Source organism: Cupressus sempervirens, chromosome 1 (assembly GCF_028749045.1).
Source record: "Cupressus sempervirens isolate cs-2001-9-10 chromosome 1, ASM2874904v1, whole genome shotgun sequence".
NCBI classification, from domain to species: Eukaryota; Viridiplantae; Streptophyta; class Pinopsida; order Cupressales; family Cupressaceae; genus Cupressus; species Cupressus sempervirens.
Window position 1 is genome coordinate 883623741 of NC_143118.1, and position 15089 is coordinate 883638829.

The 15089-nt window shown below is 39.5% G+C and overlaps 1 long non-coding RNA gene across 1 annotated transcript; it reads left to right on the forward strand.

Annotated features, from left to right (window-relative positions):
* The first annotated feature begins 14093 nt into the window (after nucleotides 1-14093).
* Nucleotides 14094-15089, forward strand: LOC149580658 (uncharacterized). Its single transcript, XR_016354040.1, has 2 exons — nucleotides 14094-14413; nucleotides 14495-15089. It is a non-coding gene; the product is annotated as an uncharacterized LOC149580658 (long non-coding RNA).

Sequence of the window (15089 nt, forward strand, 5' to 3'; positions counted from 1 at the left end):
CACTGAGCAGACAGTGGCTATCGAGTGAATCCAGGCAATATGAAAATCAGCAGTGTCTACCGAGTAGTAAGCTTGTGTCATGAAGATTCAGTATAAACCGAACATTGGAAGCAGTAGTGTTTACCCAGTGAAGCAAGGTAAACTCGGTGTGTAGTATCTACTGAGTGACACTACATCTACCGAGTCACCAATGGTCACCGAGTTCAAAACTACATCGAGTGATTAGTATGGACTGAGCCTTCACTTCTACTGAGTGCATGACGATGCCAAGTAATGCAGTGAATGTCGTGTATCAAAAGGTCACTGAGTCAGTTTAGTGAACTCGAGTTATTTACTATTGGGCCAAATTTGTAATGTATTTATTCACTTGTGGTTTGGCCGACCTTACAGTTTTGTAAATTTAAAAGGTATATATGTAAGGAGTATTGTAAGATATCATATGTATGAAGCAATAGCGAAGTAATATGAAATATTTTTGAGAAGTATATGCAAAATATTATCAACAGTAGTTCAAGGAATACAACAAGGTCATTACAAAGGCAGAAAGGTTATATCCATCACATAAGGTGATTAGTGCATAAAGGATCTTATCAGTAATCAGTTGTAAGTAGATCCACTACTTCATCCTAATAGGTGAATCAATTTCTAAATCCTCTAACAAGGTAGACTTAACAATCTTTGTACAAATCTCTTAATTGAGTGCATACTTCATTGTATGTTTGTAAATCCTCTAACAAGGTGGACCTAGCAGTCCTTTGTGCTCCTAATAGGGTAGATCACCGAAACTAGTCAATGTAAGCCTTAACATGCCAACTTTATGTTGTAGTATTGAATTTTTGTGGGTATCATCTCCACCCCAGTTTTACTTTCTATTTGGAAGGTTTATGGGTCACCAAAATATTGTTTCTTTTGTGTGATGAATGTTTTAACTTTCAGTATTAATGCATGCAGTAGCATAGATTGATTTGTGGCAAATTTAAAAGCAAGAATTTAAAGTTACTAATTCACCCCTCCCCTCTTAGTAACTTGTCATATCTTGAATATTCCCAACACTACAGTATTCTCCACCACCAAGTGGTGTGAGAGAATGCTAACGTTCATGCCCATGCTCTCCTCCTCCTCCATGCTTAGACATGTGGGAGTATCTATGGTGAGATCCCTCTTCCTAGCCATGGTCTTGTTGGTTTTCCTCAACTCAAGGTCCCAATCGAGCTATAGTATCTTATAATAAAGGCACCAGTGCCTCAATGACAACGTAGTTGTTATTACCCTATCCTCCCCCTCCATATTGACATTCCTCCTCATGGCATTCTTCTTCATCATTCTATCGTTTATCTGTTTGATCATTAGGTCTACATGATGGAGGCATCTCTAAGGGAGTAACAAGAAAAGAGTTAGAGTCATAGACAATGAACTTAAGTATCATATCATAAGCCAAAATAAGATAGTACTATATGCAACCAAAACAATATCATAGTGGGAGCATAACACATAGGTCCCAATGTTACAACATGGGCTCTGATACTAGATGTAATGCCCCACTTGGAGATCCTTGGAACAAGGATAAATAAAAGCCAAATTTTTTTTTAAAAAAGAACAAGCATGGATTCAAACAACATCAACATGCAACCGATCACAAGATCACAATGGAAGACTTAAATAAGAAAACCAAGCAGCCAATGATATCCAATTGTCACTACTTACCAACACGTTCAAACTGACTCTAAAAGTTTAAGCAAACAAGAAACCCTTAATTTCTTTTCTGTCAAGACCTAGGAAGGGGCACAACCCAATAGGGTATCCAAAACACCCTTTGAAACTCAACTGACACATCCAAAATTATTGGTTGTTTTACTAAGCAGGTTTTTGCACAAAGACTAGGCAATACTTTTCCAGTATCACATGAAATGATTCAATACTATCAGGCGATACTTTTCCAGCATCGCGCAATACTTCATACAACTATCATGTGATACTTTCTAGTATTGCATGATATAGTATGCTATTACTGTGCAATACTTTACCAGTGTCACATGATAGAACTTACTACTGTTGTGTGATACTTTTCTAGTATCGTACAATGTTTCCCTCTATAGTTGTGTGATACTTTTCTAGTATTGCTCAAAGCTAAAATTATGCTGCCCAAGTTTGCAAGGAAACAACCCGACGAACAATTTAAAAGGGAAATAGAGTTAGAACCTCCACACCGTGGAGTACCGAAACCACAATATTCAAGGAATGAACACTCAAAAGCATAAGGGGATCAATTAAATTCTAACATCTAATCCATAACATCAAGTATAACCATGCAGAAAGGTAACATTGCAGTAAATGTACATGAGCATAAATCAACTATCTCAATAAACTGCAATAACAAAAACCACATGGAAACATACTCCAATAGATACAGAGAACCATGTGAGCATCCAGCTCTGGAACTAAACATGGAGGAAGGCCAACTATGTATGCTGGTCCCTAGTAGTGGTAAAGGTAGCTATGCCTCCCAACCATGTGGAACCCGTAGGCCCACTCCCGCCATGCTGATGGAGATAGTGATTTGACCTTAAAAACACACAATACAATCGTCCATGGCTAACACTCATGCCAAACGGTACAGAGGACTAAAACCAAGATCATGAGACAATACAATACAACAGGTCTTGGTCAGACACTCTATGGGTCTACTATGTAGAGACTCTAGTGGAGAGTAGATCACTTGGGACTGCCAAGCTAAACATCGTATGGAACCTTTCCCCTCAGGATTCCCTCAGGAGGTCAATGTGTTTTTCCCCTAGATGAGCCATGCAGACAATTGGCCCTCAGATAAACCACCGGGCACATACCTTTGGGATAGTCGTGCATGCATGTAATATTTTCTTATCTTAGTTAATTACCCATGAATTTATTAGTTATCACTTATTAGAAACTTCCTCATGTATACCTTGTCAGAATAGCCAAGGTATATGAGAGAAGCCTCTCCACTTGTCTACCCTACATACCCATGCTCATAACATGATGAGTGCTTATAGGCAATGTAGTTTCCCAACCCAACCCCATTGAACATAACTCAACCGACAAGAAACATGGAGCTCGAGTCTCGCAAGAACCCAACAAGTGCATGCTCATGTGCTCGTGTGTGGGCACACCAACTACACGATGATCATAAACAACAAGGATTAGATGAGAACAAGAAAAATACCAAGTATCAAATCACTCAATTGAGCACATGGTTAAGAGTGTGGATTCAACATGAATCCCAATGCAATAAAATACATCTAGGGTCAGATAGATATCCCCACAAATAATTTGGGTCCATGACCAACTACAGTGCCAAGAAAACCTGAGAAAGTCAGACAACGTGAAAACCAAGGCAAAAACCAAAACACCTCAAAACCTCAAAATTAAAACCCATTCTTCCATTGGGTACAAAAGTCTCAAATATCAAATAAAATTTGGGTCAGAGTCTGTATGCAAAAATGGCTAGCATAACAGCCTGAAACCCCAAAACCTCAAGTCCAAAAAACTTCAATTGCTTGTACCCGTCCAATCGGGTAGAGCTAGCATGCAGAAACAGAGGGGAACACTAGTTCTCAACCTCCAAACCATTCACTACTAGAAACAAACTAAAAAATAGAGTGAAAGAAATAAAATAGGAGAGTCTTGCCTTGCGACCAAAAGGGTTGAAACAGGAACGCACGCGATAAAATAATCACCCTGTAGTCATTGCCAAAAATCTCGAGAAACAGAGGTCTCCCCAAGCCAGATTCAATAAGCTCAACCTCGTGACGATCCCACACCCGTAGCTCCTACAAAAAAATAAAACAGTAAATCCTTCTGAGAGTATTTTGGAATTTTCTCTCCAAATTTTTATTCCACAAGTGAGAAGTGAGGGAAATAATTCCCCTTTGGAAAGTGAAATGTAATATAAGGAAATTAGTTGATCCACTAAAATAACCCTTTCTCAACCCAGAAAAAATCAAGTAATTCCAATTCAATAGAATTCAACTATGAAAAAGTTGTCGGGAATTAAAATAATTAAATCAAATATAGAATTCCCACAAACTATTAAATCATAGTATTCCTTAATAGATTTCATGACAAATGCGAACCTCTAAATGCACAGACACGCTCACGAGTCTAATCACATATTGTAAATGGAATCTGGATTTATTAAATCACTTGAGGGTTTAATTAACAATTAAGCAAGATACATTGCTCATACAAGGACAACATTTGCTAGGTAATAACAACCGAATCACTAACTCTATGTGCCATTGCTAGGGATATAAATCCTACATACTAAACAACACGATCAAGTGAAATTGCATAAAATAATATAGCCAAAGTGATAAATGCATTAAATCACCTAATTAACCATTCATTTAATTACATTGAAATAATCTATTTAGATCACTCATTGCACCATAAAACATCTCAAAGCAAGAAAGAAGTAAATATACATAGCATCAAATCATAGTGTCCAGAATCCAATAATCCCATCACATAATCATAAACATAGTATATATCCAAATACAAAATAACTAGATATCATCATAAAGCATCATGCCACATCAATAAGCATCATCATGTAGATATGATTAAATTGAACATCATAACATCGAACATCTATGATAGTGGCAATCAAAATATAGTATCTAACCATTAGGTCATCTCGAATGTCATCCAACATGAGTATCAAAGTATCTTTCGAATCCAAAATATAACAAGGTACAAAATGCAAACACAGGAGGCACTACAAAAAATACTTGTTGACATTTTTGGAAATGGGATAGAAAGCTAAGTAAGATTAACCTTGGAGGAAACTCCACAGTTAAGTGCACTTGAGTTAGTCATACTAGAATGGGTGACCACTTGGGAAAGACACTACGAATCACCCTTCTGAATGGGTGTTTAGGAAAGACCCTATGAGTCACCCTTCTGAATGGGTGTTAAGTGTTCAATTTATTCTCACGAGAGATGAGTTCTTGTGAACCATCGCTTATGGAACATGGGTCAGTTAGTTTGGCTCAAAAACTAAATAGTTGAATCCTGATAGCAATATCACAGTTTGACTTGCTATGGAAAATATCCCATGCTTATCTTCTAAAGAACTTCAATATTTTAAATTATTTCTTTCTCATTATTATTTTTCTTTATGAAAATACAAATGACAAATCTAACCTATAATTGTATGACAAAAACTAATTAAAAATGAAAAATGAAAGAGTCTTAAGATTTGAGAGCTTTTGGTTCTCACTCTGTATGTTTATTTGATCAATGTTTTGGAGCACACTAAATGGTCTATCATCAAAAAAACTTTTCCTTGATTGATGTTTTAGAGCACACACATAGGTCCATCATCAAGAAGAAGAATTCCCTCCTAATGATGGACTACTAAGTGGGGATCAAAGAAACATACATGAAAACAAAAAGCTTTCAAATTTTAATATGATAATTTGTGAAAAATTAATCGATGAACTAAAGGGGCTTTAGAGTGAATTGTTCATTAGGCATAACACTTGTTGAAGGTTTTGTGAATGGGGTAGCAAGCTAAGTAAGTACACTTTACTTGGAGTCATACAAGAAAGGGTGACCACTTATGAAAGTCTCATGTGTCTCACTATTGTGAACATCACGTATATGAAATGAGTGCTAAGTATTCAATTCATTATCATAAAAAATAGATTGTTATGAACCACAACTTTAAAAAATGCAAGCTAAACAAGATTTCTCTCCTCCTGATCAAACAAACATTGTTGAAAGAAGCTTCCATTTTTTTTTATGAATAGTCCCTTTCTATTAGTATAAAATATAGAGTTACATATTCACAAAAAGGGCTGGGGATACTGGATCACCCCATGAGAGTCACACAACACAAAGGCCAAAAAACCAACTACATCAACAATTCATAAAAATAATAATAATATGAAAGCCCTGAGGCTGCAAGAGCAGTGTCAATTGAGTGAGGAGAATCATGTTTGTCATCAAAACCCCATACATTAATGGGGTTAGTAGGTTGGTCTGGAATAGACCTGTTAAAAACGGGAGGGGCTGGGTGCGGGGGGGGGGGGGGGGGGGGTGGGGGGTTGAATCAGTAATTTAGAAACTTTAGTCACCAACTGGATATTATTTCTTACTTTAAACCATACATAACAAACTAATAAAGTAATGTTGAACAATAATAGTAACCATGCGCAAAGATAACTCATAACACCATATTTTGTTAACTAGGGAAACCTTGACCAAGGGAAAACCCCGATGGAGATGATACCCGCTAGATAATATACTAATATATAAGTTCCTTGTTAGAGGATGGACCCTGTTAGGAGTCAATGAGAAAATTCAGTATAAGGAGTGTTTTTTAAGAGACATTGAATCCCTATTGGGAGATTCCAACCCTATCAGGAGTTGTAGTACAGTAGATGCAAGATGAGCCCACTGCCCAAACATGCACTTCCAATTACAAGAAGAGCTCACTGCCCAAACAAGTAATCAGACTTCTAGAATATAGATTCTTTCTCAGTTCGATCTTCGATCTCGAAATAGCTTCACAAACTTTTCTTGTATCGCTTTCACAATAAGTTTTCATATCACAATACTCGCACAACTTACATCACAAATACACTTCTTATCGCAAGATGTCCTTTGCATAAATATCACGCCTTTATACAAATTGCTGCTAGGTCAGCTCAGAACATAATACACTTTTCCAACTTAGAGTAAACATCTAGGATATTGGCCCTAATTGGACAAGTAATTATTTTGTAAACAAAATAATTCATTTCCTTTAATTTCGTTGTCCTGTTTCATTAAAACACGAATATCTCTTTTCCATATAGTCCATACTGACTTCTGAGGTTATACATATCATCAACATGTATACAATCTCCATCTAACTTTGCTAGTCATAATATGATGTCAGCAACAAGTTACAAACAAAACAATACACTGTTGTATACTAAATTCATACTAAGACAATTTTCTGATGCCAAAAGCTAAGTATCTTTATTTACAAGGTTCCATGTAAGCATGTGCATCATGTGTTGCCATAAATGACAACAATTACATATCCTTATTAGCCAATTGTCAACAGGACCACCCATCATTATCATTTTTTTCTTTTTCTTCTTCTTCTTCCCTTCAACAAGGAAAAATAAAAAGCACCACTCAAGGAAACCACTTGTCATTAGTGGAAAAAGGTCACTTAGAAGCAAAGAAAAGATTTGGAACAACAACAACAACAACAATAGGGGACCAATCAAACTCGCGATGAGGAGGAGAAATAGAGCAGTGATGCCACCCATCTCCATCTCCACCCGAAGAATGTTGAGGGGCTTGGGATCTTGGGGTAGGTGAGCAACGACCAAAGGACTTGCAATTGCAGTCACAGTGCATGCGTGGTGCCAAAGTGTGGTCAACAGAGGAAGCAGTTGGCAACACCTGAGCCACCGTATAGGGGGCATTGCCCCAATGATCTAAGAGCTCCTAAGCACAACTTTATTAGCTTTCCCTAGTGATCTGAGAGCTCTTGAGTGCAACTTTATTAGCTTGGACTTGAATCTATAACATTACATTATTGCAAATAGCAGAAACAACCTAGTAGCCACCTAGGCTAACTTCACACACCTACAATTCCTAATCCATATGTCAAAATTTGTTGATTTTTTGGATGAACCCCCATAGGTGAGTGAAGAGTTTAAAGCTAACCTTTCAGTGTTCCCGCATTTACAAATCTCTCTATAGAACTCATAGAGTGTGAGATGGTTTAAGAATGCCATTTTAAAACATTTGCCCAAAGCATGTCATTGCCCCCAATAGCCGCTCACCCAAAAGTAATACTTTATGCACAAATGGACCAATCAGCAACAAAAAAAACATAAAAAATGAACAAAAGCGAACCCCTATTAGTATTCATGGTGATTTGTTTTGGCATGTTTGCATTGGGTAAATAGAAACATGAATATCTTCAAAAAAAAAAAACCTTTGATAGAGGTTCAACTTTTTTTGCCTAGTCTCTTTGGTTAAGAACCAAGTACTGAGGGGTATCCATTCTGCCAAATTCGCCTTGGGCATGATCCCAGCCTCATCCGTTTTAGATGTCAGGGGGGCCTTGCACTCAACAAGACTTTATCCCTGGTGGATTTTTTATGAGCCTTTCAAATTCACCAGTAGACCAACCTTTGACAATATCTTCAAATTTTTTTGATGAATAGTGACCTTTTCTATTAATAAAATATACTCAGTTTACAATTCACAAAAAAAGGGCCGAGGGATACAAGATCACCCCGTGAAAGAGTTCAAATGGCCGAAGTTGAACTAAAAACATGGCTGTAGCCAGAATTAGAAACTATTCATAAAAAAAAAAACATATAAGGCAATCTCAGGCTGCTAAAGCAGTGCCAGCTGAGGGTGGTGGATCATCTTTATCTTGAAAACCCCAATCATCTTTAGGATTGGGGGGTGGGCTGGGAACAGTCCAACCATCATCACCAACAGTAGCAATAGTGGTAGCCTCTACATCTTTAACCTTTGACCACAGAGGAGAAATCACCAGGTCCAAGTGAGGCCACTTACCTAAGTGTGCATGATGAGAACCAGGAGGAGGAGTCGAGGACCAACCAGTACCACCATGGGGTGGGGAAGTTGAGTAGCACCTCCATCTGCCACCACCACCACTGGGAGAGCGGCGGTGGGAAGCCTGGGAGCGCGGGGTGTGCACGTGGCGGCAGGAGGAGTGGTGCCGAGGTCTCCGCTGAGGCATCTGGAGGAACTTTGGCGACAATACAAGGAGCATTGCTCTAGTGATTGAGCAACTTCTACAATGTGAGCAACTTCGAGTGCAACTTTGTTAGCTTGCACCTGAATCTGCATAATTACATTATTACAAATGCATGCCTTAGTATACATAGCAATGTTAACATCCAAAAAACTGTGTGTGAAAAGAACAACATTCATATCTTTCCACAGAGAAAACAAGATCTCTAGCTTGAAGGTATGCCAAATCTGGGTGAACTTCCGAGGAAATATGTGAGAGTCACCCAGTAAAATCATATGCCAAGAGAAAGACTCAGGTCTGAATGGCTTGAAAAAATCATGAATCCAGTGCCAATAAATTTTGAACACGCTTGTACAACCAAAAAATATGCAAGAAAGACCCTGGTTGTCCACAAAAGGGGCATCTAGGGTCAGGAACCTCAATGTGTTTGGGCCGAGGTCCCAGGGGAAAACCTTGGAAGGCCAAGCACCAAGTAAAATGCACAATCTTGGGTTCAATTATAGCATTCCATATGGTGTCAAAGCGTTTTCTCCATTGAGAAATGGAAGATTGCAAATGCCACCTGTGGTTTAGCGTATCCACCATGGGAAGATGAGGTGAAAGTCATCTGTAACCCAAACTTGGCTTGTAATTAGAAAAAGGAGTGGTAGGAAACCACTTCCAATCAAGCCACCAACGGCGAACAGACTGAATCCCCACTTTATGAACTAAGTGAACAAGGATGGAAGAAAGCAGAAGGTCAAAAGTCTGTTGGTCTGAATGGACAAGGCGGTACTATACTTGCATATCTTCCTAGGTCCTAAAACTCATGGTGACCCATGAAAAGAGGTCCTTAAGAGTTCTAATGCCATGTTTGAAAAAATGCAGAGCACTAGCCCTTTGAGTCTTGGTGAGGGGAGTACCCTGAATGGCAAATAGGGGAGACCGCCAAATGTTATGCTGATTCAAGGAGAGGCCATTGCAGAATTCATCGAAGCCAGGGCTTAACAGCCTCCCGGGCTTTCCAAATGCTCTTGATGACGAAGTAGCCCTGAATGACCACAGGCTCATGCATAATGAGAAGGGTTTGGAAACCAATCCCCTTCCAAGAAGCCCTGTTGACAGGGAAGTCGGAAGAAATGCAGTGCCAAACCAGAATCTTCCAAGATTCATCTCCTGAGAGAGCTCTAATAATCCATTTTGCACAAAGAGCAAGGCCTTGTCTCTGAGTGGAAAGCAAGCCAAGACCACCAGACTCTTTTGGGAGACAACAAAAATCCTAGGCCACTCTGTGAAAGCCATGGTAATCAGAACCAGAGGCCCAAAGAAAATCCCTGAGCAATCTTTCCAGCTTCATGTAAGAAGCTTTGGATGGAGCCCAGCAGGAGGAGTAATACACATGAGTGGCCGCAAGTATCTTCGAGAAAATCTGGAATTTTCCCGTGAGAGAGAGTGGCTTTGTGATCCAGTAGTCGAGCTTTTTGCTAATCTTAGCCAGCACAACATTCCAAAGTTCCACAGGCGACGCCTAGAATGCAAAAGGAATGCCAAGAAAGTGGAAGATTTCTCCGTGAGCAACCCATTTCCACTCAAATTGGCTGAGCCAAGGTGGAGCTAGCAAAAAGGATTGGAGGAAGCAGAGCATTTTATGCCATTGAATGGCAGAACCAGAAGCTTGACAAAAGGTGTCCAGGCAACTTAAAGCATTATTCATGTTTTCTTCATCCTCTAAAAGAGTGAGAAAAGAATCATTAGCAAAGTGTCCACTGACTAATTAAGAGGATGATTCAGGCAAGGAAATGCCACGAACCAGTCTGAGGACACAGAATGTGGAAGTAAATATCCAAAACCTTCTGCAGCAAGGACATAAAGCACAAGAGCTGGTGGACAACATTGTTTGATGGAATGAAAAAGTCCAAAAGCCTCCGATTGTGAATTGTTGGTAGTAATGCAAGCATCAACATCCCCAAAAAACATCTCCATGGACTGGAGGAAGTTGGGGCCAAAACCCAGAGCCTGGAGCATAGCCAAGATGAAGGGCCATTCAATGCGATCATAGGCTTTAGCAAAATCTATCTTTAAAAAGATGGACTTCTGATTGGACTTGCAAGCCCATTCCATTCCCTCCCAGATAGCAATAATTTTGTCAAGAATATATCTGGACTTGATGATTCCAATTTGCTTTGGTCGCACAATTAAGGGCAACATGTGCCTAATTTTGAGAGAGAGTGCCTTGGCAATGATTTTGTATGACACATTCAGAAGGGTAATGGGTCTCCAATTACATATATCCTCTGGATCACCAACTTTAGGTATGAATTTGATATTTCCTTTATTTAAAATGGCTCTTAAGCTTTTAGAGTGATAGGCTTCAAGATAAACTTTGTGTAGATCAGGACCTATATGCTCCCAGAGGTGTTTGTAGAATTCACAAGGGAACCCATCACACCCAGGGGACTTGTCATTCGCCATGGAGTAGACCGCCTCTTTAAGGTCTCAAAGGGAAAGAAGTTGCTCATAGAAAGTGCTTTGCTTAGCTGCTAGACGATTTGGAGTAATAGAAATACACTTTCTCAGAGCTTCCTCTTGAGCAACCGAATTTCCCTGCGAAGCAAACACGTTCTCATAGTGATGAACAAATGCTTGCAGGATGTGGAGACTAGACAGAACAACATTTCCTTGTTTGATTTTTTTAATCCCAACATTGGTATGACGGGCATGAAGAGCTTGAAAAAACTCCTTTGAGGCTTTGTCGCCAACCTCCAACCAGTGGAGATGAGCTTCGATTTGGGCTCCCTGTGTAGCATAGTTATCAGCAATTTGTTTGTCATGACAAAGCTTGGCAAGCTGAATTTGCAAGTCCACATCAAACGGATTGAGGGTGAGGGCCTCAGAGGCTTTTTTGAGGGCAAGCGTGTTGGCTTCATATGACCGTTTACAAAACATAGCCAATTGTCACCCATAAATGCACAAGAACCGAGCAGTTCTAGTAATGGCATCATTCCACCATTGAATCCAACCCCTTTGAGAATGTGGACGTGGCTCCAAGTTCCAAACACATAGGATGTGCGAAATGGTGGAAGCATGCATTAGCACAAACGTGTTGAGGAAGAACTGAGATTTGGCCACCTTTGGGATAGTTGTTTGCCAAGAAATGACAAAATAAATGGAGTAGTGGTCAGATAACGTCACATCTGGCAGGGGAATGACAAGCAAATGTCGATCCTCATAAAAAGAGAAAAAAAAAATTGCAGTGATCATAACATGATCAAGGCGTTTTAATATGCGGTCAAAACTAGCTCGAATGTTGGACCAAGTGTGCCAAACCCCACTATCCTGGCGACAGTTGGTATTGGGATCAGAAAGGCCCAATTTATTGCGCATGTAATACCAGGCTTGTCTTTCCCTAGCTGTCTAGTGAAAAGGTAGAATGTCGTCTTTGTCAGAGGCCACTTCAACCATATTAAAGTCCCTACACATAACCCAAGTAGCTAGAGGCAAGTTGTCAGCCAGCCAGGCCCACATCTAGGATCTTTCCACAGCATCATTGGAAGCATAAACATTAATGACTCCAAAAGAATGATTGTTAATGGAAAGCAAAAGCCAAATAATTCTATGTGTGGGGTCAGAACCATGTGAAATAACAATAGAATGAAGGCGAGGTGACAGGAGAGTAACTACACCATCTCGGCCAACTTCATGCTAGGAAGAAAACATCACGCCATCTTGCCAAATTACGTGGCATGCCGAAGAAAGCATGAAACTAGAAATTTTAACTTCTTGCAAATAGAGAAAATCTAAATTACCAAGTCTATGACAAACATCCTGAACATAGTACTTTCTGGGGAGGTCTGTGAGACCTCGAACATTCCATGATAGGAAGTTCATGAGAACTATTCCATATCATCTTCGTCCTCAAGAGAGGAGTAGCTATTTTGCAAGAAGGTAGAAATATGGTTGAAGTTAGACAGAAAACCCTCTGGACTTACAGCCTGACGTTTCACCTCTGGTATCTTCGCACGTCCAAGAGGACTGTGAGAACGTCGCGTCGCTGGTGGTGTTATGGAAGAGGCAGCAAGAGGAGTTCGCACCCCAACCAAGGCAGAAACCCTGGCGGCTACCTTAATCCCCTGTGAGCCAACAGGGTTTGAAACCTGTGAAACTCTAGAAGTAGTTCCTTTGTCTGCAGCTTGCGTCCCTACGTTGGTTGGAATTGATGCTCCTGTACGGATAGGAGGAACCGCGGCGACCACAACATAAGATTGCTTGGGGGGCAACGGATTCAAGGGAGCCTTGCCCTTATGCCCTTATGCCCAACAGTAACCCATTCTTCTTTTTTCCCTTCGACCTGTTTGACAGGTGCCTCTTTAGGCGTGGGCTTGACCCTAGGCATAGCCAAAGGGCAGTCCTTGATCTTGTGTTCCGCGGATTGGCATCTATAACAAGTGTTGGGGAGGTTCAAGTAAAGAACCTTCTAAGAGAAGGTTTTAGTCCCAATCTGAATTTCCACAGAATCCTTGAGATCCTTGGAAAGATTCACCTCTACGCAAACGTGTCATTGCAGGTGGGCATTGAAGAATTTCTTAGGCTCCTTGGTGACAACTTTGCCAAGGGCTTTGGCAATGGACTCAATAAAAGGCCAACAAGGCAGGGGTAAACCTGGGAACTCAACCCATATCGAAACCCTAAGCTTTTTATCATCTGAGACTGTGAAGTCTCGTGACCATTTTTGAAAAAAAAGCAAGGAAGAATGCACAGACCATGGTCTGTTGTTAAAGACCATGTCTGCTTACGAGGGGTTAGCGAAGCGAAATAAAAAGAACTTTTAGTAAGGTTTTGCACAGTGTCAAGGCGGACTCCATGAGGAGTCCAGCTCTTGTTAACCCATTCATGGAGCATAGCTTCAGGGGGAGTCCTACCCACAAAATAACCTATCAAGGTGTGCTGTTCTAACCAATCACATGTAGCATCAAATTCTTGCAAAGGAAGGATAATGTTAGGATTACCTCGTGAAAAACTTTCGAGACAAACCTGCACGTATGTTTGTCCTGTGGAGGCGCCATGGCAGACCGAAGTAGCAACGTGAACACCAGAAACAACTGGTTCACTGTTGGCCGGAGCCATTATATCCTAACTTTAAAAACTCCCACAGTAAATGTGGTGTGACAAGTGGAGCTAACATAAGGAAAGTTCAGACGAAAAGCTATACACAAAAAACTGAAGGATCGCATGAAGCAAGAAACCCTAGCAACCAAAAAAATTCAACTTTTTTCCATTTTCCTTTTAAATTATCAACCATATCTTCAGATTTTAATATGATAAACTATGGAAAATTAATGCCAAATAAGATTTTTTTAACAAAATCAGTTATACGAATGCACTTTTAATGCCAGTTTTTGGGTTGTTGGTACAATTATGTCACAAGCAGCTGAATTTCTGAATGCTACTTAGTCTTAAAAGGAGAAGGCATTGAACATTTCGTCTGTGAAGCTTTTAAGTAGGCTATTTGAAAAAGTTCGTTGCTGGCAGGGTCCTAAGCTTTTTTGGTACGTATCGTGTTTACAAATTTCTGGATCAAAGGTTTAATCTGCATTGAAGCCTGCTTAGGCATACCTGGATAACTGTCACATTCAAAGAAGACATGCACTCCAAGCCAGAGTAAGTGTATATTTTTTTCCTTAGTTTTAAGGGCATATGCTACTACTTCTCTGAAAATTTCTATATTGTGATTGAATGCAGATTTGACATATCATGTAACGAATATTCCGTTCTATTCTTTTAGGAAAAAGAAATTATCAAATAATTCATGCGATTGAACGTGGGTTTGACATAACTTATTGCTCTGTAAGTCATGATTTTAGCAAATGGAAAAATAATATTGTTGAATGTAAAATTGATTTAGGCTCATTTCACACGATTGAATATAGTTTGACATACCTAATTGAAGATTTCATTAATTTATCAAGATTGATTTCCTTTATCGTGGCAGGGGTTGGGTAAATCCTCTATCCCTGTGAGCTTGTTCACGACCTAAAACAGGAAACTTCTAAAGGCCCCAATTTTTCTGTTGGGTATTTCCCGAAAATCTCTTAAAAACCCAAAAAATTAGAAACTGTAGCTTACTGGTTCTCGCTTACATTATAAACTAAATTATATGTAATTCAGGGTTAGCTAGTTTTTCTACTTCTTATTCTTTTCTTTGTTTAATAAGTTATACTGGCTTGATACGGGGTTTCTCTTTTGGTGTCGGGATTCTTCATTTCTCATTGTATTTGTTTTTAGCTGTTTCCAGTTCATGCTTTCAGGAAGTCAAATTATAATTATAATTTTATTA